Source organism: Peromyscus californicus, unplaced genomic scaffold, assembly GCF_007827085.1.
Source record: "Peromyscus californicus insignis strain IS unplaced genomic scaffold, ASM782708v3 Scaffold_8__1_contigs__length_139910024, whole genome shotgun sequence".
Lineage (NCBI taxonomy): Eukaryota > Metazoa > Chordata > Mammalia > Rodentia > Cricetidae > Peromyscus > Peromyscus californicus.
Window position 1 is genome coordinate 89236950 of NW_026294606.1, and position 25513 is coordinate 89262462.

Genomic DNA, 25513 nt, shown 5'->3' on the forward strand with positions numbered 1-25513 from the left:
TGATGGGAGAGTCTGGAGGCAGCCACAGCTGCAGTAACCCAATGCGTATCTGAACACAGCAAACACTGTGTAAGGCTTCGGACATAATTGTGCAATTGTATATACTGTGTTTATGCAACGCATAGCAGTTCTTGTTCAGCACAAGCCCCACCCACCCCTACCCATGACAGCCGTTATCTTGGTTGTCACTCGTTGAGGACTTGAGGACTCACTGCAGGTTAGTTATTCTTAAAATCTCTTTTCTTGTGGCTATCTTGTTTCATCTTCCCAACAAATGTGTGTGTGCATGCATGTGTGTGTGTGTTCCTATGGGTGTGGGTGTGCACCTGTGTGTGTGTGCATGTGTGTGTTCCTATGGGTGTGCACCTGTGTGCGTGTGCATGTGTGTGTTCCTATGGGTGTGCACCTGTGTGTATGCATGTGTGTGTTCCTATGGGCGTGGGTGTGCACCTGTGTGTGTGCATGCATGTGTGTGTGTGTTCCTATGGGCGTGGATGTGCACCTGTGTGTGTGCATGCATGTGTGTGTGTGTTCCTATGGGTGTGGGTGTGCACCTGTGTGTGTTCTTATGGGTGTGCACTTGTGTGTGGCAGCCAGAGGTTGATGTTAGGCATCTTCCTCAGTCACTCATCACGTTATTTTTTGAGACAGGATCTCTCACTGAACTTGGAGGTTACTGATTGATTCTGCTAGATTGATTGGTCAGTGAGCCCCTCCCACTACTTCTGCTTCCCCAACACTGGGGTTACAGGTTGTGGTAGTTTGAATGTAGTCAGCCCCCATGATCTCATAGGGAGTGGCACCGTTAGGAGGTGTGGCTTTGCTGGAGTGGGTGTGGCCTTGTTGGAGGAAGTGTGTGACTGTGGGGGCGGGCTTTGAGGTTGCCTCTGCTCAGGCAACTTCCTATTGCCTGAAAGATGTAGGACTCAGCTCCTCCAGCACCACATCTGACTGCACGCCACCATGCTCCCTATCATGATGATAATGGACTGAACCTCTGAAATGGTAAGCAAGCCCCAATTAAAGGTGTTTTTTGTTTTTTTTTTTTAAGAGTTGCTGTGGTCATGGTATCTCTTCACAGCAATAGAAAACCCTAACTAAGATGCTAGTGTACACAGATGGGCTTGGCTTTTTTTTTTTTTTAATATGGGGTGGTGGTGGTGGTGGTGGTGGTGGTGGTGGTGGTGGTGGTGGTGGTGTATGTGCTGGTGATGGAACCTGAGGCCTTATGCATGCTTGGCAAGCATGTTACCATCTTGTTACACCTTCTGCTCTTGCTGTTTTTTTTTTTTCTTCCCAGTGTGTATTCTGGGGCTTCAGCTCACTTCCTCACGCCTGTGCAGCAAGCACTTGGCAGCTGAGCCATCTCCCTAAGCCTCAGGACACTTGTGCAGCATCGCTTGTAGCATTCAGAGGCCCAGAGAGAACAGGTAGTTCGTCAGGGTCGCACAGCTGGAAACTGGCAGACGTGGACTCCAGTCTATGTGACTTGAAGGCCATCTGCACCAGCTTGGGGTAGGGGAGGGACTAATTTTGCGCTGTGCTCCCTGGGACGTGTGGGACATGTGGATAAGGCATTGGCTGCAGCCATAGAACTGCCTCTAAATACCTGGTCCCCAACTGCAGCCACATTCAAAAGGCCTGGGAGATGAGCCATTTGGGTGGCTGTGGGCCAGGACAGCAGAAGCTTCGGTCAACTCTGTTGAAGCCCAGGGACTTTAGGCTGGACCCAAGAGCCTGGCAGGCTCTGCAGCAGGAGGAAGGAAATGTCTGGAGGCACTAGAAAGGCTCTTGGCTCTCACTGGCAGGGGGCAAAGCCTTCTGCAGGTAAGGGGAGAAGTTCCCCAGCATGGGATGAGGAAGAGGGGGTCACACTATGCCTTTGCACTGGGGTGCTTGCAAGCTGCCAGGCTGCCTCCTTTGGGTGTGTTTGGGGGGCTGAGTCTCCACGAGCATCATGGTAACGTTCTCTCCAGACTCTGGAGAGAGGTCATGCAGGGAGGATGGGAATCTTGGATTTCTTTCATTTTTAAATACTGAAACTATGTGGGGTTGAGGGGCCTGGCCCAAACCCCCATAGTCCGAGGCCTGCTTAACGAATTAGTTTTCTAGCCACACAGCCTTGGATTCCAGCCCTCTGACATCTGTGTAGTTTCCCTGGTCACTTACAGCCGCCCAGGGGTCTGTGCCGGCTGTCAGTCCTTCTGCTTAGCATACACACTGGGCCATTCCTCCTAGCCATCAGTGTGGACTTTAGGCCTAGCTCCCTCTATAATGCAGGTGCCCCCATTGAATCTCACTCCTGCTCTCTCTAAGCCACGATCATTTCTCCCAGCAGCCTCTGGCTCTGTCTCGCTCCCCAGCTCCATGTCAGCCTGCCCTGTTCCTGCTCCAGCCACTCAGGGGTCCTTCTTTAAGTCTACCTCTCGTCCCCTCCTGCCTACTTGGAATTACCTGCCCTCACGGGAGCTCAAAGGTCTTCAGTTGTGCCCTGACCTGTGTTATAGCCTTGCAAACACTTGATAAAGGACAGGGTTACCCAATGGCCTATGGTTGTGACACTCTGTAGCTGACTCACCCTGTAGCCAAATGAATGTCCTACTTAGGGGGCTGTGTTTGCTTCTGAACCCCAGCAGGGCAGTAGTTCTGGGAAATGACCTGTTCACAACTGTCTGGAGATGGGAATTTTGAGATGATGCCTTGGCTGGCTTCTGGTTCCAACAATGCCTGGGGTGATGGGTGGAGAGACTGGCCAGCTCCCCACTCTTTTCCTTCCCAACCCCAGGAAAGAGGACCTGGGCCAGGGGAGTCTGTGTATTCAGTGCTGGATGTGGGCTCTGTGTCTGGTCTGTGTTGACTTCATTATAGCTGAGCTCTGCCAGCTGATGAGGTCACAGCAAGGTCATGCCCAAGGTCAGATGTCTGTGGGGAGGAAGCTCTTGTGCATGCACACGTAGCTTCACTCTGACTTCAGAGCCTTGGCCTGGCCTCCCCCTGCTGGCTTGGTATAGCCATGGTGGGCCTGTGAGATTGGTCATTGGAGAGTTACACAGACCTCCACTGCCCTTGAAATGACATTGGCTCTATCTGGGGAATCGAGACTTTTCTCTGATCCAGATTAAAGCAAGACAAGACAGTGGCACAAGGGAGTTGGACCTGAGAGGAAGGTATGGGGGACAGCCCTGGAAGTGGCCTTCATACTCTTGTCAGCTTCTTGACCATCAGGGCCTGGCCAGGCTTTAGGGTCTGGCAAAGTCTATCCATTGGAATGTGGACTAGGTCTGGAATCCCCTTGATGCTGGTGTAGAACAGTCTCTAGGTCAAGGGAAGGACTTGGTAAAATTTGCAAGTGCCCAGAAACCAGTGTGTGGGCACCAGAAGCAGGATAGCTTGGACCTAGCTTCGATTTCTTTTGGCTGCCATGGACTTGAAAATTGAATCAGACAGGGCAAACACCGGGGTGCATTTGACTACAATGAAAAGAATCTGAAATGTCCTTTGGAATGTTCTAGCAAAACCAGAATGTAGGCATGTCAAGCACACCTCTGGACAGAGTCCCTACCACCTGGATTTCTAGCTGTCACTCACTCCTGGTGCCCTGGCCAAGTACCTCCCATTATAACACAGTGACTAGCAGGGGCTGCTGGTGCCAATGGATAATTATGAAAACATGATTTTACCTTCTCTATCCTTCTGAGACCGAGCAGGGAAGCTAATGGAAACATCCCCAAGGAGGTGGAGTGGGGCTGCTTGAGAGGCACACATCAGGGGCAGGAGGCCCCAGCTTGCATCCGGGCTGGAGCCAGGAGCCCCATGCTTTCTTACAGCTTCAAAGCCCCCCCCCCCCCCAATTCCTATACTCCATACTCTCAACACCTGACTGCAGGGCTGGGGAGCTGAATCAGTCAGTAAAGTGCTGGCCACGTAGCCTTAGGGACCTGAGTTCAATCCCCAGCACCCATGTTAAGAGCCGGGGTGAGCCGGGCATGGTGGTGCAGGCCTTTAATCCCAGCATTCAGGGAGGCAGAGGCAGTTGGAGCTCTGTGAGTTTGAGGGCAACCTGGTCTACAAAGTGAATTCCAGGACAGCTAGTACTGTTACATAGAGAAACTGTCTCAAACCCCACACCCCCTCCAAAAAAAAAAAAAAAAGAAAAGAAAAGAAAAAAGAAGAGTCAGGGGTGGTGATGCCAGTTTATAGTCCCAGTGCTGAGGCAGGGGGTGGGGAGCCTTGGTCAGTGACTATAGTCAAATAGGTGAGTCTCAGGTCCCAGTGTGGCATCCTGTCTGAAAATATAAGGTGGAGGTCTCCTAAGAAATGACACCTGAGCTTGACTCTGGCCTCCACATGCACACACATGTGCACACACACACCCATGCACACATTGCACACACATGTGCACACACAACCCATGCACACATGACACACATGTGCACACACATACCTATGCACGAATGCACACACACCTGACTACTTCCCTCCCTTTGAAGCAAGAGCTGATTTGTTTCCTACTTCACCATGGAAATTGATGCCATCAGAGTAGATGTCCCTCAGCCTGTGCTCTTGGTGACACTCTAGCTGGCCGTACCGTTGTTCCCCATACATTGTAGTCTACCTCCATGTGCCTCACCTGGCACCTGCATGCCCGTCCAGTAACTCTGGTCTCGGTCTCCTGCTCTGCTTTGAATAAAGGAAGAAGGCAGAAGTGACAGGACAGAGTTCCAGGAAGAGGCTCAGAGTCACCGTGAGGTTCCACTCTGCTACTGTAGCCCCTCCCCCCAACATTGAGAAGAGCTGGGATCAGGGACAGAGGGCTAGACCCCAAAACAGCCCTGTGGAGCCAAGCCACAGCTCCTTCACTGAGAAGTTCCCAGCTTTTGTTACACTGATCATCTCACAAAAGGGCTAACAGAGACAGACACACCCTTCCCTGTGCCAGAGCTCCGACAGTGGCCTCCCCTGATGGCTGCCATCTCACCTTCCCATGCCCTCAGGAACCTTGATGTCTCTTCTGTCCCACACTTTCCTAATGACAGCTTTCTTGTCATGTTAAACATGGAAGTCCCTTGGTTCCACTAAAGATGTGGTCAGTAGGAAAGTGAGTTGGATGCATCCTAATGATGAGAAGTTAGATGACCTTCCAGAATGTGAACAGAGGTCACAGAGCAGACAGCCCTTCTCCACTTTACAAAAAGATGGATGCCTTAAAGCCCTGGGTCACCTCCCCCACTCAGGAGGAAGCAAGGGGTACACAGGTGTGCAGGGCACACTAACTAACATTATCAGACAGGTGAGTGTTGGGCAGGTGTTGCCATGATAATCAGTTGCTACGAACTCCTTGGAGACTGGGCTCATGGAGTTCATACTCATGCTCACTTCTTCCTAACCATGCTGGGCGCTCATAAGAAACTCCAGTGAGAGAGTAGAGGACAGGTGAGGACCTTTGCAGGGGTGTCCTGGGGAGGGGAAGCCTCCATGATGGAAAAGCACAAGGCCCTGCTAAGATGTTCTCTCATCAGGAACAAAAGCTCGGGGGAAGGGTCGCTGGCCTTGTAAACCCATCATGGCCTGGAGAAGAAAATTGGCAAAGAACATTCTGCACAGAGCAGAGCCGTCATGGACCCAGATTGTTAGAGGGGCCCGGCTTTTACCTTCTGAGCCACCTCCCTCGTTCATGGCTTTCAGTTGAAGACAATTCTCTGTGGAGAGACAAGAAAAGTCACAGATCCAGGCTCCCCAGATGTTGGCATTATCAGAGAAGGAATTTAAAAGGAGTCCTATGTTAAAGCTTGATTAGAAATAGTGAGAGGCATTCACTAGCCACAGGGCAAACGGAAATGCCAGAAGAAAGCTCAAGTCTTAGTGGGACATGAGGATTGCCTTCAGAATCAGTGTGTTGAGAACAGATCCGCTGAAATCCCCAAGGCCAGGGCCACAGCGAATGGAACAGAGCATCTGGGAGCCAAGGGATGATATTAAAGTCTAACATTAGAGACACTGGGATCCCAGAAGAGAGGGAGGGGGCAGAGGAAGAGAAAAATGATAGACAGACAGACAGACAGACAGACAGACAAATGAGGCAGAAAAACAGTTAATGAGATAATGACGAAGACATAAAAAATAATAATCGTGCAGTTAGGAAGATGACTCATGGGTAAAGTGCTTGTGTGTAAATGTGACTACCAGAGTTCAGCTCTCTGGAACCCACAAAAAAGCAGGGTGGGCACGGCAGCCGACCTGTAGTCCCAGTGTGTGGGAGGTAGAAACGGGGTTCCCTAGAACAAGCTGGAAAGCCAGACTGCCTGGAGTTGTCAAGTGATGGGTTCAGTGAAAGACCCTGTCTCAGTATATAAGGTAGAAAGTGATTGTAGAAGGCGCTGTCCATACCTCTGTATGCTCATGCACATATGAGAACACACACACACACACACACACAATATATTAAATTCAAAATCTAAGAAGAAAAGCATATAAGATCAGTTAACACTAAGGAGAATAAACAGTTTGTGTTTCACACACAAAATCATTAAATCTGAAAGCAGAAAGTAAAGATAAAATTCTCCAAGGCAGCCAGGTAAGGGCTCAGTACCAGAAGAGGCTCCAAGGCCAGAACTACAAGGACTTCTCCCCAGAAACTATGTGAGCCCTGACACACTGAAATGGTCTCTTCATGGTGCTGACAGACAGAATAAATCCCTTTCAGCCAAGAATGCTATCCCCAGTGAAAACCACCTTTCAAAAAAAGGAAGACAAATGTATTTTTCCCAGGCATGTGAAAACGAGGGAACTTTCCGCCGGCGGGGCCTGCCCTACTCGACAAATTGAGCTTATTAGGGAGGAAGTGAATGGAGAGGCAGAATCTTGGATGCACAGAAAGAAATGGAGAGAAAAGTGCTGAACATGGTAAAAATGAAGATAAATAGGGTTTGTTTTTCTTATGCTTAACTTCGCTAAAAATACGTGACAGCCTAAGGCAGAGATGTTTACAATGTGCAGTGTGTTTACTCCATGTGTAAAAGTAAAATATACATGACAACAAGAGCCAGGCCCCCTCAAGGGGCGAATCGGGAATGAGTGGGAGCTGACGGCCTGTTCTGTGAATCTGTGTCACGGCACTCAAAACCAGACCACGATCAAATCAAGATGTGGACTGCCAACCCCGGGGAACCACTGGCTTTTGTGAAAGACACATAAACTCAACTATTTCTCCCACATTAAAGAGAAGCCAGACATGAGTCCAGATACCCAGGCATTACCTGACAGCACCTGTCGTCTGTGAAGCAGGGTCCCTCAGAAGCATCTGCACCCACCTTGGATGCCACCGCCTCCCACTGGCTCTTTAATTACCTTTGTCACCAGAAACTGGGTATCCGTATATATCTGGACATATCTTGGGCTTACCTGCACATGACCAGGGCCTCTACCTCTGCCTGTCACCATCATTCCACACACTGTGCCCTCCTTATTGATCCTTCAGTCCCTTGTGAGCTCAGCTGCAGTGACCGTAGGCGTCTGGATGCTCACTTGCTCCTGGACGGATACATGGCGCTGTTGGACTCTGCCTCCGCAGATTGGCTTTATTGGCATCTGGACAGCAGCCTTGGTGAGGTGGGAGGCCATTTGTCTAGCACACAGCATATGACAGATGTCCATCATCAAGCTGAAGAAGGAGATGAAAATGTGAGTGTCCCTGTACGATGTTCTTGAGAAATGATGTCAGCCGGCCGAACGGGAGCATTTACTGCAGTGCCTGGGTCTCTTGTGAGGCATCAGGAAACGGTTGGAAGAAGCTGCACTTCCCAAATCTACCTGATCACAGAACTTTATAGAAATTTTATTTTTAAAATTATGTGTCTATGTATGTATGTATGTATGTATGTATGTATGTATGTATGTATGTGTATGTGCATGTAAGTGCAGTGCCCAAAGAGGCCAGCAGAGGGCATTAGATCCCCTGGAGATGGAATTACAGGTGGTTATGAACTTAGGTCCTTGGCAAGAGCAGTAAACACTCTTTTTTTTTTTTTTTTTTTTGGTTTTTTCGAGACAAGGTTTCTCTGTGTAGCTTTGCGCCTTTTCCTGGAACTCACTTGGTAGCCCAGGCCGGCCTCGAACTCACAGAGATCCGCCTGGCTCTGCCTCCCGAGTGCTGGGATTAAAGGCGTGCGCCACCACCGCCCGGCAAAAGAAATTCTCTGGTATGTGTTTCTTTTTTTTTTTTTTTTAATAGGTTTTTTATTTTAATTTTTATGTGCATTGAATCCCCTAGAATTAGAGTTACTTAGAGTTGTGAGCTGCCATATGGGTGCTGGGAATTGAACCTGGGTCCTTTGGAAGAGCAGCCAGTGTTCTTAACCACTACACCATCTCTCTAGCCCCAAGAGCAGTAAACACTCTTAACTACTGAGCCATCTTTCCAGCGCCACAGAACATTTTGGGTAGGGAGGGAAAATTTGGTTTTGGAATTGCTGATTACATGGCTTATTATTTTTCTTCTGCAAATATGTTCATGGCTTTCCCATCTATTCCTGTGTGTGTGCACATACATGCATGTTTGTGTGTGCATATAAGTATGTGCATGTGTGTACATTCATGCCCCACAGAGCATCCAGTCAACCGCAGATCTCATGTGGTGATGGTCTCATAATATGAAGCTAGCTCTGGGGACAAATTACTTCAGTTTGTAGGACACTGACTTGACCCCACTTGCTGCACTTCCTGTCGGTCACCCAGTAGCCTCGCACACATAGGAAGTCACGGACAGTACATGATAGATACTTGGTAATGACAGCATGCGACTGTGGTGCGGGTTTCATGTTAACCACAGTCAGCCAGCTGTTCGTTACCATTCTAGCATATTCTTATCCATGAAATAAAAGCTGACTGCATCTAGAAGCAGGCTGAGTAATGACAGCGACCCACCCCATCCAAGTTTGCAGGAGTCATGACCTCCTGCAGAGGCAGATTTCCCAGAGTGCATTTCTGTCTGTTTTTGAAATAGTCAGCTATGTAGTTGAAGCTGGCGTGTAGCGCAGGCTGATCCTCCTGCCTCAGCCTCCCAAGTGTGGACTTCCATACCTGGCTCCCAAGATGCATACTCTTATGCATCCTTGCTTATGACATACTCTGTAGCAGAATATTTTAAGGTGTGTTACTTTTGTTTATATTGCGTTTGTTTAACTCTGTGAAGCTGTGTTACTGTGCCTGTGTAAAACACCTGATGGTCTAATAAAGAACTGGCCGGTAGCAAGGCAGGAGAAAGGATGGGCGGGGCTGGCAGACAGGATATATAGAAGAAGAGAACTGGGAGGAGAGATCTAAGAGCTAGCAGCAGGAGGAGGAGGAGGGCTCCAGGGGGCAGCTTCCCAGCTACACAACCAGCAAGCCATGGAGAAAGAGTAAGATTTACAGAAGTTAGAGAATGGGAAAAGCCCAGAGGCAAAAGGTAGACGGGTTAATTTAAGGAAAGCTGGCTAGAAAGCTAAGGCCGGGCGTTCATAAGTAATAATAAGCCCCCGCGTGTGATTTATTTGGGAACTGGGTGGCGGGCCCCCTCAAAAACAGTAAAAACCTCCAACAACAATACTCTGCCATGAATCTGCATGTGGCTGTATGTGCACACACACACACAGCTGCATATCCACACACATGGAATGCATTCATTACATGCATGCATGTGCATGCTTAGGTGTTTCCCTCCTTATATTCCTGTCTTCTCCAGTGCAGGTGAACATCACAGAGGCTGTGTTTAGGTCAATCACAGCTGCACTGGGGTGCCCAGAAGGCTGCCGTGTCACGAGGCCACAGTAGTCTAGGGCTTGTGAGGCTCTGCAGGTTCCAAGCCATGCTGTGTCACACTCCCTGGGGTTGGAACCGGATGGGTCAACGTGTCAACTTGTCTGCTTGTGGCCCAGAGCCCGTGGTTCACCTCTGTGGCTCAGTGGTCTTGTCTGTAAGATGGGACACTATTGACAATGCCAGCAGCTGTCCACAGTTACAGTGAGGACTGGGTGAGTGATTACAGGCGGCCAGCAGCCAAACTCGCAGAGCAGACACCCCCGGATTATGGATACCAGGACTGCATGCGCCCTCACTGTAGAGTATCGGTTGCTATAACTACTACACTGTCCTGACCAGCAGGCCCTTCTCCACCTGTGGCCAGTGTCCTGAGGTCCAGCTGAGTCCTTCGTTTGGAGGCAGATGGAAGGCTCAGGGAGATCCGTGTGGTTGCCTCAGTTGGAATAAGATGAAGGGAACACACACAACTGAGCCTTTGCTGGTGGCATCACACGGGAGCCAGGAGCCCAGTCAGCTACTAGGATCCTCAGTATGCTGCTTGGAGGAGACCAGGGCTGAAGTCACTTGAGGGTGGGGTCTGATATTTCCTGCTGGTCTACCTGAGACCAGCAGGAAGCTGGGTAACACATAAGGATTAGTTATGCCCGCACCAGCTGGGATGTGTAGATGCTGCTGGTGACATACTTGTGGTCCCGTACAACAGGCTCATGGGTGACAGAAATCCCCGCGCCCCCCCCCCCCCGCCCCCCTGCTCCAACTCAGAGGAAGGTAAAATTCACAAACAGCAAGTGCTGGCAGAATCCTGTCAAGGAAGGTGTTTACTATGGTTCGAGTAATCGGGAAGGGCTTGGGTCCCCATCACTGGGGAGCAAGATGGATTATGAGACATCCGTGGGTGGTCACGGCTGTCTGTAGGACACATTAGCACTTCTTGTGCTGGCACAGCACGTACTGGGGTTTTGCTGAAGGCACAAAGCATGGCTTGCTGTTGAGTGGCTTTGAGAACAATTAAGTTATGATCTACAGCTGTGTTGGCCACCGCCCGGAAGGTGGGGGACCTGGAAGCCAGATCAGCAGAGCTCAGCCTAAGGGACAGCAGGCACAAACAAAGTCACCAGATCCTAGGGAGGGCAAGGACACACTCCTATGGAGAGACGTCCCCGGGCACAGCATGGAAAGGCCCCTAACTGTCCATCATTTTAATCTGGCTGGTAGTGTCAGGGAGAAAGGGCTGGCTGGGTAAAGAGAACATTAAACCCGCCATCCGTGGGCCCCTTTATTCTTCCAACACGAGGCCCTGGAATTGTGTTCCACTCACAACCTCCAGGGGGCAGAGTGTCTCTCTTGGACCCTTCTTGCACAGTATAGCGAAGGGCTGGCATCTTGGCTTGTTCATCTCAGAGGCAATGTCCACACCTAGCCAGAGTCAGAAGTTTCTGGTTTACAGAAATTAGTAATGGCATATGCTTCAGTGGTAGGGTCTCTTTCTGAGCCAGAATTGCCATTTGTAAATACCATGTAGGGTATAGCAGCTCACTCCTATGATTCTAGTGCTAAGGAGGCTGAGACAGGAGGATTTCCGAGCGTTCCAGGCCAGGCTAGGTTACATATAGAGTGAGACCTTATCTAAAAACAAAATTTCCTGCATGCTGTCATTTATTTATTTATTCTGTGTGTGGGCCTGATTTTGTTTGTCATGGTTAGTTCTGTGCTGTACCTCTAACAGGGACCCTGACATGTGACTGAAAGAGATGACCTGTGTGAGGCCCACCATCTTATATGCCCACTGGTGTCGGCTGCTGTCTTTCATTACAGGGCAAGCAACTTACAGGCAGTCACTAGGATAGCCCTGTCCTGTCTGCCTGCCACCAGCTTGGGTCTAACTCCATGTGTTCACCTGGAACACCATATCATTCTTTAGAGTCGGGGACAATAGAGGAAAGAGAAAAGAAGGGGCCTGATGCACCCACAGTTCTCTGTGCAAAGATGCTCCAGTCAAGCCCCTGTCCTCGTCCTGAGTGATTGGCTGAGGCGCTGGCAGCTTCCCAGACTCCTCTGGGGGCATCTGCACAAACTCAGCACTCTGGTCTCTGGAGCTATGGAGGATGGTTAGGTGTGGGGCCCTCCTGGGAGCTGGAGAGCCCTGGGGGCTGGAGGTGTCTCCTGCATGTGGGAAATCAGCCACGATATTCACCTTCTGGTTTATATTTCCTGGTCTTTTCTAAATTTCCTCTACTTATCGTCAAAGTCATTAAACCATTAAACATCACGGACTGAAGAAGATTTGCAAGGGCTTGTGGAGGACGGCATCCCTGTCTGCCTTGGCTGAAGCTCTGGGTTAGCTCATGGAACTTTGCACAGCTCTGTGAGGTCAGCATTGTCCTGCTGGAGTGTGCAGTGGAGGCACAAGCTGCCTTTGAGGGCGCAGGTGATCTGCCCTGCTAAGCACAGCCCCTTCTTTGCTCAGCCAATCCTAGCTCTCCTTTCTTAGGCTGCTCAGGAACAACCCACTTTAGATTTTTTTATTATAAATGACCAGACATTTTTATATACTTTGCTTTTTTTTAAAAAATTGAGATTAAGATTCATACATATAAACATACATACATTTGTAATATAATTAATAAGTCAAGTTCATACATTTAAGTAAATGTTATCACTTCTAAAAATTAACCTGCAGAAGATTTTTCCATTGTGGAATATTTAGTAATGCAATTGTGGTTAGTATTGGTTAATATTATCAATACTATATAACATTAATATAACACAATTAATGTTAAAATTAACGGTAACTATTTGGTTAGAATATTTATAGAGACCATCTGCAATGCATTTAGGATCTAATTTAAATACATGGTATCGCATACAGTGGGCAAAAAGATACTTTTTTATGTGTTAATTCTCAAAAGAGCTGCCGTCAGAGGTGTTTACTAGTGTGATTTTGACTAGTATTGGTTAATGCTACCAATAGTTTTCATAAGTGTTATTTATAATACATTTTTGATATAATTCAATGCATGTCTATTGTCATTTCTCCTAGGAGAATCTCTGACACAAAATGTATACACATCTATCTCAAAGATAAAATTGACATTAAAGAAGTAACTCAGGCGGTGTGGAAAAAAACAGGAAAAGCTGCAGGTAAAACCTGAACCAGGACAGCAGCTCCCAGCTCGGTTTTGGTCACAGCTTTCTGGTCCTTGTTTCTGTGCACTGGGCGCTGTGCAAGGTCGGGACTTACTCTGCGAGCTTCTGTTGAGCATTGGCTGGTTCTGGGTCCTCAGGTCCTCAGATGCAGGCTCTGGGGAGCCGCGGTGTCTGCCTGTCATGCAGATTTGTCACCCAGCCCTCACTCGCATCCTCCCTGTAAGTTGTAAAAACTGCTCACAGGAGATGCTCGGCTCGCTCGTTTGTGGTTCTTTCTGCAGGGAAGCAGAGCGTGCAGAGGACACCTGCAGGATGGGTGGGACACATTGTGGGGCTGCAGTGGGAGCCGAAGTCATCCTTTCTGTGTGACACAGGAACATCAAGCTCTGCCCGCTCCAGGCTGAAGGACAAAGAAGCAGGCGTGTGTGGGATCTGCTTTGATCACTGGCTGGGATGGGCTTTGAAAAGGTATTCAACTGTTCTCAGCCGCACAATCTTCTTTGGATCTGAACACGCTGTTCACGGGTTCAGGATGCAGTGCCAGTTGGTAGGTGAGTGGGTCTTTTTCTCGGTTGGTTTTTTTTGTATTTTTAATTTTGCCTGCTTTCCTGATGGCTTTCATTTCTAATGCACCTTAGTGTTCCTCACCATTATTTAATTATGTCATTTACTTAGTGTGTGTGTGTCGTGGTATGTTTATGAAGGTCAGAGGGTAACTCGGTGACATCTATTCTCTCCTTCACCATGTGGGTTCCAGGGATTGAACCCAGGCCATCAGGCTTGACAGCAGGTGCTTTCTAAGTGGTGTGTGGGCATCTCACAGTGTGGGATCTGCCTGTCCTGGATGCTCGTCCTCCACTTTCTTTGTACTTGGCAAGGTCTTTCCTGACACAGGGAACGTCTACCTTTAATGTGCCCTTTGCCCTCTGTGCTCTGTGCACTGAGCTCTGCTGCTGCTGTAGGGACTGGGTGAGGTGCATGGGGTGGGGGTCAGGACGGTAATTGCAGCTCTGGGAAGGGCCCAGCTATAGTCCAGGCACCGACACTTCTGCATGGATTGGATGTGGTTTTCAGTCCATGCTGAGTTCCCAGCCTCTGCTGGCCGCAGGACCTCTGCTCTGATCTCTCCATCTCTTGGCCTCTCCTCATCAGAGCTGTTCTGTGCCGGTTTTTATAACTTCTCTTTTCCATATGCGTCTTGCTCAGCTTCTTTGATCTGTGGAGCCAATGGCTTTTTTTTAAATTTCCTTTTAAAAAAATAATATTTAGCCGGGCGGTGGTGGCGCACGCCTTTAATCCCAGCACTTGGGGAGGCAGAGCCAGGCGGATCTCTGTGAGTTCGAGGCCAGCCTGGGCTACCAAGTGAGTCCCAGGAAAGGCGCAAAGCTACACAGAGAAACCCTGTCTCGAAAAACCAAAAAAAAAAAAAAAAAAAAAAAAAAAAAAATTAAAAAATAATATTTATTTATTTTACAACCCGACCACTGTTTCCCCTTCTTCCTCTCCTTCCAGTGCCCCCCCCACCTCCCCTCTGCACCCCCATCCACTCCTCCTCCATTTCTGTTCAGAGGAGGGCAGGCCTCCCGTGAATATCAACCAAACATGGCATATCAAGCTGAAGGCTGGATGAGGCAATCCAGTATGAGGATAAGGGTCCCAAAACCCAACAAGAGTCAGAGGCAGCCCCTGCCCTGGGAGTACTGGGAGAGACAGCTAGAATTGGGGGTCATTTCGGAGACGAGCTAGAAACCTAGTGCAATGGAAACTCCCAGGAATCTATGTTGGTGACCCCAGCTAGGACTCCCAGCCAATGGCTTTTTAACAGGTGACTCAGGACAGTTGGCTTGTGCATGAAGTGGAGCTCCCAGAGCTGGAAACCTCCCAGAAAGCCAGGAGGCTGCGTCCCTGGGCCGACCGACCGACCGGGAGGGAGCCTGCCCTTCCCAGCTGCAGGCTTCTTGCTTCGGATCACTTGTTCTCTCCAGCCCTTCCCCTCACCCACCGAGGCTTTCCAGAGGCTGTGGACAAGCTCTCCTTTTGGGGACATGAGGCAGTGGCCTTTCACGCAGCCAGGGGTCTTGCTCTTTCCTTTCCTTTCCTTTCCTTTCCTTTCCTTTCCTTTCCTTTCCTTTCCTTTCCTTTCCTTTCCTTTCCTTTCCTTTCCTTTCCTTTCCTTTCCTTTCCTTTCCTTTCCTTTCCTTTCCTTTCCTTTTTTTCTTTCCTGGTATTCCTAAAGATAAGGAGCTTGCCTTTGCCCTGTGGTGAGTGTTTCAAAGCAATGAGGTTCACACATGACTGAAGAGTCTCTCTAGAACTTTCCTCTTTTTGCCCCCCACCTCTCTCTCTTGTGGAAATCACCTGTGGTGGGCAGGCAGGACTGAATGCCCTGGATCATGGAGAGGAAATGCAGATGGGAGTGCAGCCCAGATGCCTGCACCCAGCTTTTCTGCTCTGCTCAGAACCAGCCAAGGCTTTTAATTCATTACCACACAAGAAACCCACAAACAAGGCTTTAAGACCCCCCATTTTGTGGTCTCAAAAAGCAAAGTCCAGAGAAACCCTGTCTCAAAAAACAAAAACAAAACAAACAAACACACAAACAGAAAGCAAAGTCTTCCTGAGTCAACAGATTCACTCCAAATGAAGTGAGAGAGCTCAGACCGGCTGCTTTTGCATCCTCAGGTTTAGTCCTGTGCTACAGTGTCTTAGGGAGCTTCCGATTTTCCCACAGAGGCATCCAAACTGAGCGTCTGCAACTGGAGCAGCAGAGGGTTCTTGGTGCAGGGGAGCATGTCTCTCACTGAATCGGTGGTGGTGAGGCCTGAATGGCCTTAGTCCTTAGGTTTTTGATGGGAGTCCAGCTCCAACCTGTGGAAGGGTTCTTGTGGTGAAGACAGAGGAATAAGGAAGTATTAGATAAAAATATAGATGTAGACAGAGACACAGAATAGCTTCTGGAGGGCCCTGGGTCAATACCCAGTCGCCTGAGATTTAGTCTAATGAGCTTTCTATACAATACTAAGGGGAAAGGCACCCCCCCCCCCTTTTCAAGATCAAAGCTCAATGTACAGCCAAGTGTAGACCCTTCAAAACACTTGGTACTCACAGCCCTGGCCAAATCGACTTATTATGCAGCCCTGCTGGGTAAAGCAAGTTCAGATTCTCTGACCTTGAGTAAGGTCTTACTAGGGAGCCTCTGTGGGCCCCCACAGTTTTCCTCATTGACTTACCAAGAGGTGGACCCTCATGATTCCCTGGTTTACACCAAACAGGTACAGTGCAGGGGCCTGGCTGTGTGTGCAAATCTCAGCTTAGCAACTGGTGGCTGAGCAGCTGATGGCAGACCCTTCACTTACCTTGGCTTCTTGACCCATGAGGTGGGGGCTCTGAGAGAGCACCTGGGTGTGGCAGCATGGAGGTGTGGAGCATTTTAGAGCTGAGGTCCTGGGCTGCGGACTGCCAGCTGTCATGTCTGTTGCTGTTCATGTGTGAACTAGCTGGAGTTGTTAATCCAGCCATTCATTTAGGTCACTGTGCCAACAAATGGGGGAAGGGTCAGGTCTTCCCCGAGGGGCCCAGGCTCCTTACCCACAGTGCCATGGAGACATGACCTCCATTCAGAAAGATCATCACGGGAAGAACACCTTCGGCTAGACCTCCTCAGTAGGCCATACACCTCCCTGTGCCTCCCCCAAACCTCCGTGACCTTGATTTTATTGAATATTGCCAACACCTGTTTGTAGAATCTGGCTTGTTCAGTGTAGACAACCAACTGCCTCTAGTTGTCACAACCCCACGCAAGCCCTGCGACTTTAGGGTTGAGCCAGGTCAGAGCTGCAGAGAGGGGCTGAAGTTCTCACTCACAGAAGAAGAGGGGCTTCTGTGTGCATTAAGAGGTCCGGGCCTCCAAAAACCAGGTCAAGGTTGCTTATGCCTACCCACTTTTGTGCTGGCCATCTGCATGAGGAAACTGACCAGGAAGACATTCCTGTATCGTAGCCCCTCCTCATGCTGCTGCTGGCCTGGTCCCAGGAGTCCTGCTCACAGATCTCACTGCACATGGCTTGTATTGTGTAGGGCTGAGGTGGCCTTGGAAGTTGTCTGTGCATACCTCATTGTGTATTATATCTGAAATGATATTTGAAACCCTGATAAGACCCCTTTGTAGGATCAGAATGTGGGTACCTGGTCATCCCACCAACACTTGGTAGAGTTCTCTTTGCTGTAAAATGGAAACAGCACTGGCTCTAGCCCGGGGCTGGGCTGAGACACAAGCACGTGACTCGGTGTATTTGCAATGTCCAGACAGGGGGAGTATCTGCAGATGTCTGCTGGTGGAGAGGACACTAGGGTGGTAGCTGGAACTGGTGGCAGGCTCCGCTCCCTGTTTTCTGAGTCTGTCCCCGCTTCTCTGTATGTTTCCATTTCTATTTCTGTCTCTGTCTCTCTCCCTAATCTGACATAAGGTCCATCTTCTGGCAAAGTCCAGTAGGGAGGGCTCTGAGGTAGGAGGGTCTCCAAGTGAGTCACTATCATCCAAGGTGATGTCCAGAAGTTCCACATCTGCCTGAGGATGTTGTTAGCCTTGAAGCTGAAGCTACATCCTGTAACCCAAGCAGTGAGATGGCAGACACACAGACAGATGGACAGACACACACACACACACGAGGGGGAGAGAGAGAGAGAAAGAGAAAGAGATAGAGAGAAAGAGAAAATGCCCATCAACCATCTTATGTTTCCCTGTCATGAACGGCCCCTGTGTGGGGCAGTTGTTACATGTGATAAACTATTTATTTTTAACATGAAGTCACGTTTAAAAAGAAACCTTTAAAAGTTTCATTACGTGTGTGTGGGTTCATAAGTGCTATACGACTCATGTGCAGGTCAGAGGACAACTTGCGTGTTGGTCCCAGGGTGTCAGGCTTGGGTTGTAAGTGACTTTACACACTCAACCCTCCTGCTGGTCTTCCTTCTTCTCTCTCTCTCTGTCTCTCTCTGTCTCTCTCTCTCTCTCTCTCTCTCTCTCTCCCTCTCCCTCTCTCAAGTTTGCTGTGTGGCCCTGACTGGCCCGGAACTCACTGTGCAGACCAAACTGGTCTTGAACACACAGCGATCCTCCTGCCTCTGCCTCTTGAGTACTGGAATCACAGGCACAAGCTGAGCCAGCCCTGCCCTCTGTGCTGAGTCTGAGCCGTCACTGTAACAAGAGGTATCCTTTGGGTGTCCTCAAAATTCCCCGTGAAATTTTAATTTTTGCCTTTTTAAACAACTAGTCTCCCCCAACTCTCAGGGCTAAATAACCCAGGAAGCACACAGTGGACTAACACACGCCGGAGAACTGACCTCATGTCAGAGCTAGGCAAAACTGGGGTGTCGCTGCATCTGAGGCCGTCGGTCTGCAGGGAGCATGTGCATATATATGTGCAAACATGTTTGAGAGGGGGTGGGGCCTTCGGGCAGGGAGGTGGGGACACTCCTCCAGAGACAGCGCTGTCTCCTGAGTAGGAGACCGGGAGGCTGGAGCTGAGGTCACTGATGCTGTCTGCAGCTCTGGAGTCTGTGACGCCTAGGGGCGGTCTGACAGGCTTCAGAAGGCCTGTCTGTTTGCTGACACGGGGTCTGTTCCCCTTCTTAGGGTTGCAGGGTCATTGCCAGCAGCCATTGTCCTGAGAGACATCCTTGACATCCGGGTGTGCTGGTGAATGTGTGGGACCAGGTAGAGTCACCAAGATGAAGCCTCAGCCCAGGACCCACAAGCTTGTCCTTTACAGCTAAGCAGCCAGTGTGCCAGTGTGTGTGGCCTCCATCCTAATGTACACTCCCACTGTCCTGTTGGATCCAAGGCGTAGGCTGCAGTGTGTAAAACAGTCTCATCGTGTCCATCTGCCTAGGATGTGTTTGCTTTGATGCTCTCCTTGCCTTGCTTTGAAGAGACTCCTGTGTGGCACTTCCCATGTCAGGGACGGGGCAGGCTCATTCTCCTGGGCTCCCTAGGGCTGCACACACAGACCTTTGCCTGGCTTGCCTTCCTGGCTTTGGTGCTGAGCGGAATGGAAGGAGTCCTCTCTCTGTGCCTGGCTTCCCGGTGGCTCAGACACCGGAATGCATGTAGCTCCTGCGACGCATTCTTTTAATATTCTCAAAGTCAGTTGCCTCTCTTCAGTCCTCAGCATTTACTCTTCCAGCTGAAATGCTCCTGACTGTTCCCCCCTTCCATTTTATTAGGCTAATAAAACTTGGTTTTCTAGTGCTTGGTGCCCCAGGAGGGCAATCGACCCCTCATCCAATTCATCAAGTGCCCGATGAAGCTCCCGAGGTCCCAGCTTCAGTCCCCGGCTCACTGGGCCTCATAAAGGCGAGGCCTCTGGCTCGTACCTTGGGTTTGCCTGATGTGCGGCCCACTCTCCTCCTGGCCCACCAGCACTCAGGATTTATATGATGCTCCATACCACGAGGCTCCTCTGCCCACTTGTTCCACACCCACATACTGGGCCACGAAGCCACGGCTGCGGTAAAACGAAAGTGTGGATGCTAGTGTTTCGGAACATTCCAACAAGGGGGTTGGTGGGAAATGTTTGTGTTTACATTCATGAGGGCAGCTCTGTGGGAGTCGGGGTGATAGTTTGAAAGGGGGTTTTTGGCCAGAAGAACCAAGCTGCCGCTTAAAATAAATAAATTTAAAATAAAACGTGTTGGTGTGCACACACCCATGAACATTCGATTTCTAAATTCTTTGGTCCATACGTTTGTGACGTTTATGGTTTATTTTTTATTTATTTATTTTTTTGGTGCTTCAGAAAAAGACCATTAAAGGAGGAGCAGTGTGTGTCCGCGGTCCTCCACATCTTTTCCTTTCCCACCTTAACGCAGCCATCAGCTCCCAGCTGGCTCCAGGCTTCAACCGTGTCTGCTGCGCCAGCATGCTTGAAAACTAGACTGTACTAGAACACAAGCCGTCAAGGGCTAAAGGGACATTCACCAGCCAGATGTTTGTCAGCCTCCTCCACACAGCAATCCAGTCTTGTTAGTTTGTATCACTGCCCTGTCCTCTCCTCTGGCTCAAATCTTCACAAAATGTCCCTACTTTATTAGCTGCCTTCCCTGGGGGCATACAAAGTTGCTAATAAATTACTCCAGCCGCTATGCTAGCCGCTCGTCTTCTCTCTCTCTCTCTCTCTCTCTCTCTCTCTCTCTCTCTCTCTCTCTCTCTCTCTCTCTCTCTCCAGTGCCCATCCTGAGCTCTGAGTGTTGCACCCACAGTCAGGGGAAAGATAAAAACATGGAGTTGGATAGGACTCCTGTACGATTTTTAGCTATGACCCATCGGACCATTGGATTCCTGCCTGGGCTGGGGTCCGGGGGAGTTCTTTTGATGGCATCTGATAGGACAACTGTCTTCTGCAGGGTGCGACAAATGAGGAAGATTCCAGACCTCAGCAGTCAAGGAAGGTCGTCATGGCCTGGGCTGACAATGGCTTTCTTCAAACGAAAACACCAGTGTGAATGGTGGTGGCCCGCGGCACAGACAGTGACATCAGAAGTCTCAGCAGCTCAGATCATCTGTCCTTCTGGGGCCAGCCAATTCCTTTCCGGGGTAGCTGGACCCAGGAACACCCCAAATCCCACCCTCAATCTCCACAGTGGCCTCCAGGTAACCGTGTACCCCAGTATAGGCCAGTTTCAACACCCTGGAGGGCCCCGAAGTGCTGTGGCACGTTTAGGCGGCTTGGAGTCTGGACCTGGGAAGCTGACAGTGGTGCCTTGGATGGGGGTTGGCAGGAGCAAGCAGCCTCAGGCCGAACCTCGAAGGGACCCGAGTCTGACCCAGGCATCTTCCAGTTGCCTTAATTCCACCCTTGGGTGCTGGAGTCAGAAGCCCCTCTGGTTCCCCCACCCCCCACGCACCCTCTTGCTGTACGCTGAGTACATGCAGCTTATCCTTTGCAAATCCACTTCGAAGGGATTTTTGTTTTGTTTTGTTTTCTCTACTTGACACTTTAGAGTAAAGTAGGCCATTTATCTTCCAGGCAGAAGAATTTCAACAGTTCGACCGCTCCACACGGGCTCAGGGTGTGGAAGCAGCTTTGGGCCTTTCTCATGGGCTTAGGACAGTCTTAGCTGATGCCTCCTAAACCCTAGCTTTCCTCCCCTCCAGCTAATCCCCGGACTGCCACCCCTCCCACGGATCCAGCCCACCTCAAGCTCCCCAGACTGAAAGGCGCATTCATGCCCCAGCCAGCTGTTTGTTTAAACTCACCCTGTGTTAGTCCATGTTAAACGCAACAGAACGAGAAGAAATGGAATTTTCTGCCGGCTTTTGATCAAAGAGAGGACTTAAAAAAATTCAAGACGGGTTCCTGCAGGACACTGTTATACACAGGCTGTGCATTTCTGTGCGCCAGTGTTTAGTTGATTGGGGGAACATGTTCTTTATCCTTTTGATCCCAGGAAGAAAACACACACACACACACACACACACACACACACACACACACACACACACACACGCATGCACACACACGCATGCACACACACGCACACACGCATATATATATGCATACAGAGACACACGTACACATACAACATATGCATGTGCGCACACTCATGAACATGCATATCCACATACACAGACACACATATATGCATACATACATCTATAACAAACACATACATGCACACATCCCCCTACTGTACACACACTTACATATGTTGTGTATAAATGCACACACACACACACACACACACACACACACACACACACTACAATCACATACATGCATGCACACAGACACAGACATTCATGCACATCTCGACACCACAAACACAAAACAATGGTCATTCTTTCCCAAGAAATTCCAGCAATGGAGGACTGCCCTTTAATTAGTTTATCAACAACAGAGAATTTAAAACATGGCCCTCCGCAGGATGCAAACTCTTTTTATTTTTTCCCCCAATTCATGGGAATTCAGGGTGAAGTCTCACTGGCTGTAAGGCCACAGGATGCCGACCACATGCTTGGAACACCCAATCTCCCTCCATCTATGTCTTCATGGTCAGAGTAGTCATTAAATGTTTATCCCTCCCACTCCAGCTTCGAAGCAAATGCCACTGAAATGTCCTTAACATGTCCCCATTTCCTGTCATCAGGGAGTTTGCTAGGGGCACTGGCTGTGAATTTAAGGCATGGGCTGCAGATCTGCAGGAGAAACTGGCTGTCTATACAGAGAACTTGGGGGTTGCGATCAGCCTGCATCCATGGCAGTCAGTCAAACCAGCCTTCGTATAACACGGATACAGAGGCTAATATTCCAAACTCGAACTTAGATTAACCTGGGGCCAGCACAGGCCACTGGAAAAAGTTAAAACATGCTCTGTTCCCCTCCACACTCCTCACTCACTTTTCCATTATGGAAAAAGTCTGAATTTGGTTTTTAAAAAATTTTTGTTGTGTTTCTACAGTCGATTGTTTGGTTAGTGACTTTGCCAGCTTCCTGGATACTCATTTCTGGTTCTGCACAAAACAGCCTCGTTTCCTTTTGGAATCAAGATCAGGCGGGGAAGTGGACTCAGAACCGTGAGTGTCCCCAACCCTTTCATCCCTGATTCAGCTTGGGGTGACTCTCCGCAGCCTCCCGGCTCTGGAGGGCCAGCGCAGTCAGCCTTAGCTCTGCTCTCTGCTTTTAGGAAGGAGATTCTAGAATTTCTACACAAACATCACATAGGAAGGCAGGGAGGGACTTCTATTTTCATTTTAAGGCTCTAAAAGATGGAGAAAGTAAACAGGGCGGGCTGCTTTATCTCAGGGGTTCACGGTGAGTCCCTATTGAATTTACCAAATAAAATGAATTTCAAAATTTTCATTTTCTCATTTTATTCCAGCAGAAAATGAGTTTGCCTTTATAATATCCAGAGCTTTCAAACTCTATTGAGTGAGAAATTAAGTTACAGAAAGTAAATACTCTGGTCTCTGCACACACCCGAAACGAGACAGTCTGTGACTGTAATATGATAGCAAGCCCAGCTTTGGGTTCCGAGATCACTTATTATTTTTTTTTTATGATGTATAATAAAGAGAAACAAGACCCGGCAAAAATGTTCCTCTTTTAGAATTGGTGAACTGTGATACAAAATAAATTTGATTGCAATTTTAATTTGTAAACCTAAGTTGCCAATTTTTAAAAAAATCTTCCAAATGTCCCAAAACACTGAAGGAATTGTAAAGAAAACAAAAATGAATGTTACAGGCCACAGGAAATTCTATCTTTATATATAGAAACACACATGTAAATCAGCCTCTCTGGTGACAAGAATACCTTGACTTTAATTACAAAGAGAAAGCAATATCTGAACCACAAGACAAAGCCAGCCACACTAGGAGCGGACTGTGAGGAAGGCAGGGCGGTTATTTGCATAGGAAAATCCAGAAACCGACATTAGGCAGATGTGGAATTGGAGTGTGATTATATTTATAACAAAAGCTACATAAATGTAAAAAAAGAAAGTTATTTTGCTTAAGTGCCTGAAAAAAAATTGAAATAATATTTGGGTTACTCCCGTCCTGTGCTTTGTGTTCTGGAAGCCCATGGGGTCCAGGAAGGATTAAAGAACTCGACCAGGGGCTGGAGCAACGGCTCAGCCTTTAAGAGCTCTTGCTGCTCTTTCAGAGGATCCGTGTTTGAGTCCCAGCATCCATATCAGGTGGCTCGAAACTTTCTGTAACTCCAGCTCCACATGATTCAATGCCTCTATCTTCACTGTCACCCACACATGTACACACACACACACACACACACACACACACACACACACACACACACATACACACGGTATTTGTTTTTAAAGCACTTTACCCCAATCAGCAAGGTGTGTGTATTGTGTGTTTGTGGATGTGCATATGTATAGATGCATGTATGTGTGCAGTGCACATGTGTGTAGGGATGGGTGCATGTATACATTGAGTGTGTGTGTGTGTGTGTGTGTGTGTGTGTGTGTGTGTGTGTGTGTGTGTTTGGTGTGTTTGTGTGTATGTCTAGCATCCCCAACTCCAGGAGGTATATAGAGGGAAAAATGGAAAGGAAGATATCTTTTACCCTAGAAATTCACTGCTTAGCACAAAACTCTTAAATAGTTAAAAACAACAATTTTCTTAATTAAAAAAAGAGAAAGAAAAGGAAAGTGGTAGGCAACGGGCCAGACACCCAAGGCTCACACAGAGATGCAGGCTGTCGTTTCTCTGTGCTTTTCAATCAGTCTGCATTCCTTTTCTTCACTCCAGACGCCTTAGCAGAAAGCGCCCTTCTCTGGCCGTCTGGCGACTGTCCAGCAGATGGTGCTGTGACTTCTAGAGACATGAGGGAAGGATGGGGGTGGGAAAGGCAGGACAGTGAGGTCTGCTGCAAGCCTGTCCCTGCCTCTCTTCTAGCGAGCGAGCGAGCAAGCGAGCGCTCTGCAGAAAGATGAGATACTTCTGTGAGGCCTCTGCAAGGTGCCAGCTCTCAAAGAGTATTTAAAGTAGTTAAGCCAGATGTCTGTCACCAAATGTCTGATCCCTAGGAAAGGGCCTGGGAGAGATGCTTCCAGCAAGGGGCGGATAGAGGTGTGAGAAGCTTAGGGGCCACTTTATTTCACAAGGTGACTGACCATGTAGAAGAGGATGACACCTTTGCTCTTCTTCCTCTATCATCATGGAGACCGGCTATCAGTGGAATTGTGATGAAGGTGAATTGACAGGTGTCAATCATGATGGGGACCCAGTCTCTCTGGATGGTGGAGAGCGGCTGAGCCTTAGCCGCTGTGTGTCTGAGCACCTGGCTGCCAGCTTTCTCTTCTGTCACTGTCTCCCGGTTGGGAAGAGGTTTCACTTTATTCCTCAAATGAACATTTTTTTTTCTACCCTTCTCCCTAAGAATCGTGGTCACGCTGTTCAATGCATGAATGTTTAAATTAAAACAATTTTAAGACATTTGCAGATGACCCTGACGGACATGTGACTCATTAATTTCTTTTAGCCAACTGTTAGCCGTATCATTTTTAATTTAAAAGGCAGTCTGCATGTCGGCAAAATATCTCAAACAATCTGGAATTCAACAAAAGCAGCACAAAGATTTATTTCCTTTTCTAAGAATGGTGCTATTTCTTCTTGGGGATGAGTGTGAGGGGGTTGCCTATGATTCCACACTTGAAGTACTAGTTAAAGACAGAACTGTGGGGGAGAAACGTGACTTCATCTGGTCTGGTAGTAATTAATCTTATATCGTTTTTTAAATTTTTAATTGAATGACACACTGGCTTTTATGCTTGTATGTATTTACAAATTGTACAAGTTAGTTACCCACCGTTCACAGCAAGGGCCTGTGTATTAATAAAATGATTGTGGAAAAAAAAACCCCAGCTGTTTAAATAAATTCTGTTCTGGTTTAAAGATTCTGCCCTTTGGGAAAAAGTCATTCAGAACTGAGCGGCAGACACCAGTGAACAGTTACCATGTAAATAAATCTTCCTGTAACTTAGTGCTATTTTTCTTGTGCAAGATACTAACACATTAAAAAATAAACTTTGTGTGTTGGGC

The 25513-nt window shown here is 48.6% G+C and overlaps 1 long non-coding RNA gene across 3 annotated transcripts; it reads left to right on the forward strand.

Moving 5' to 3' along the window:
* Positions 1-464: 464 nt before the first annotated feature.
* LOC128104123 (uncharacterized) lies at positions 465-25513 on the forward strand. Of its 3 annotated transcripts, XR_008215892.1 has the most exons (5): positions 465-1005; positions 12839-12939; positions 13320-13496; positions 20350-20596; positions 20973-25513. It is a non-coding gene; the product is annotated as an uncharacterized LOC128104123 (long non-coding RNA). The 3 variants fall into 3 exon arrangements; XR_008215891.1 differs by lacking the exons at positions 465-1005; positions 12839-12939 and having other exon boundaries at positions 12946-13496; XR_008215893.1 differs by lacking the exons at positions 465-1005; positions 12839-12939 and having other exon boundaries at positions 12946-13492.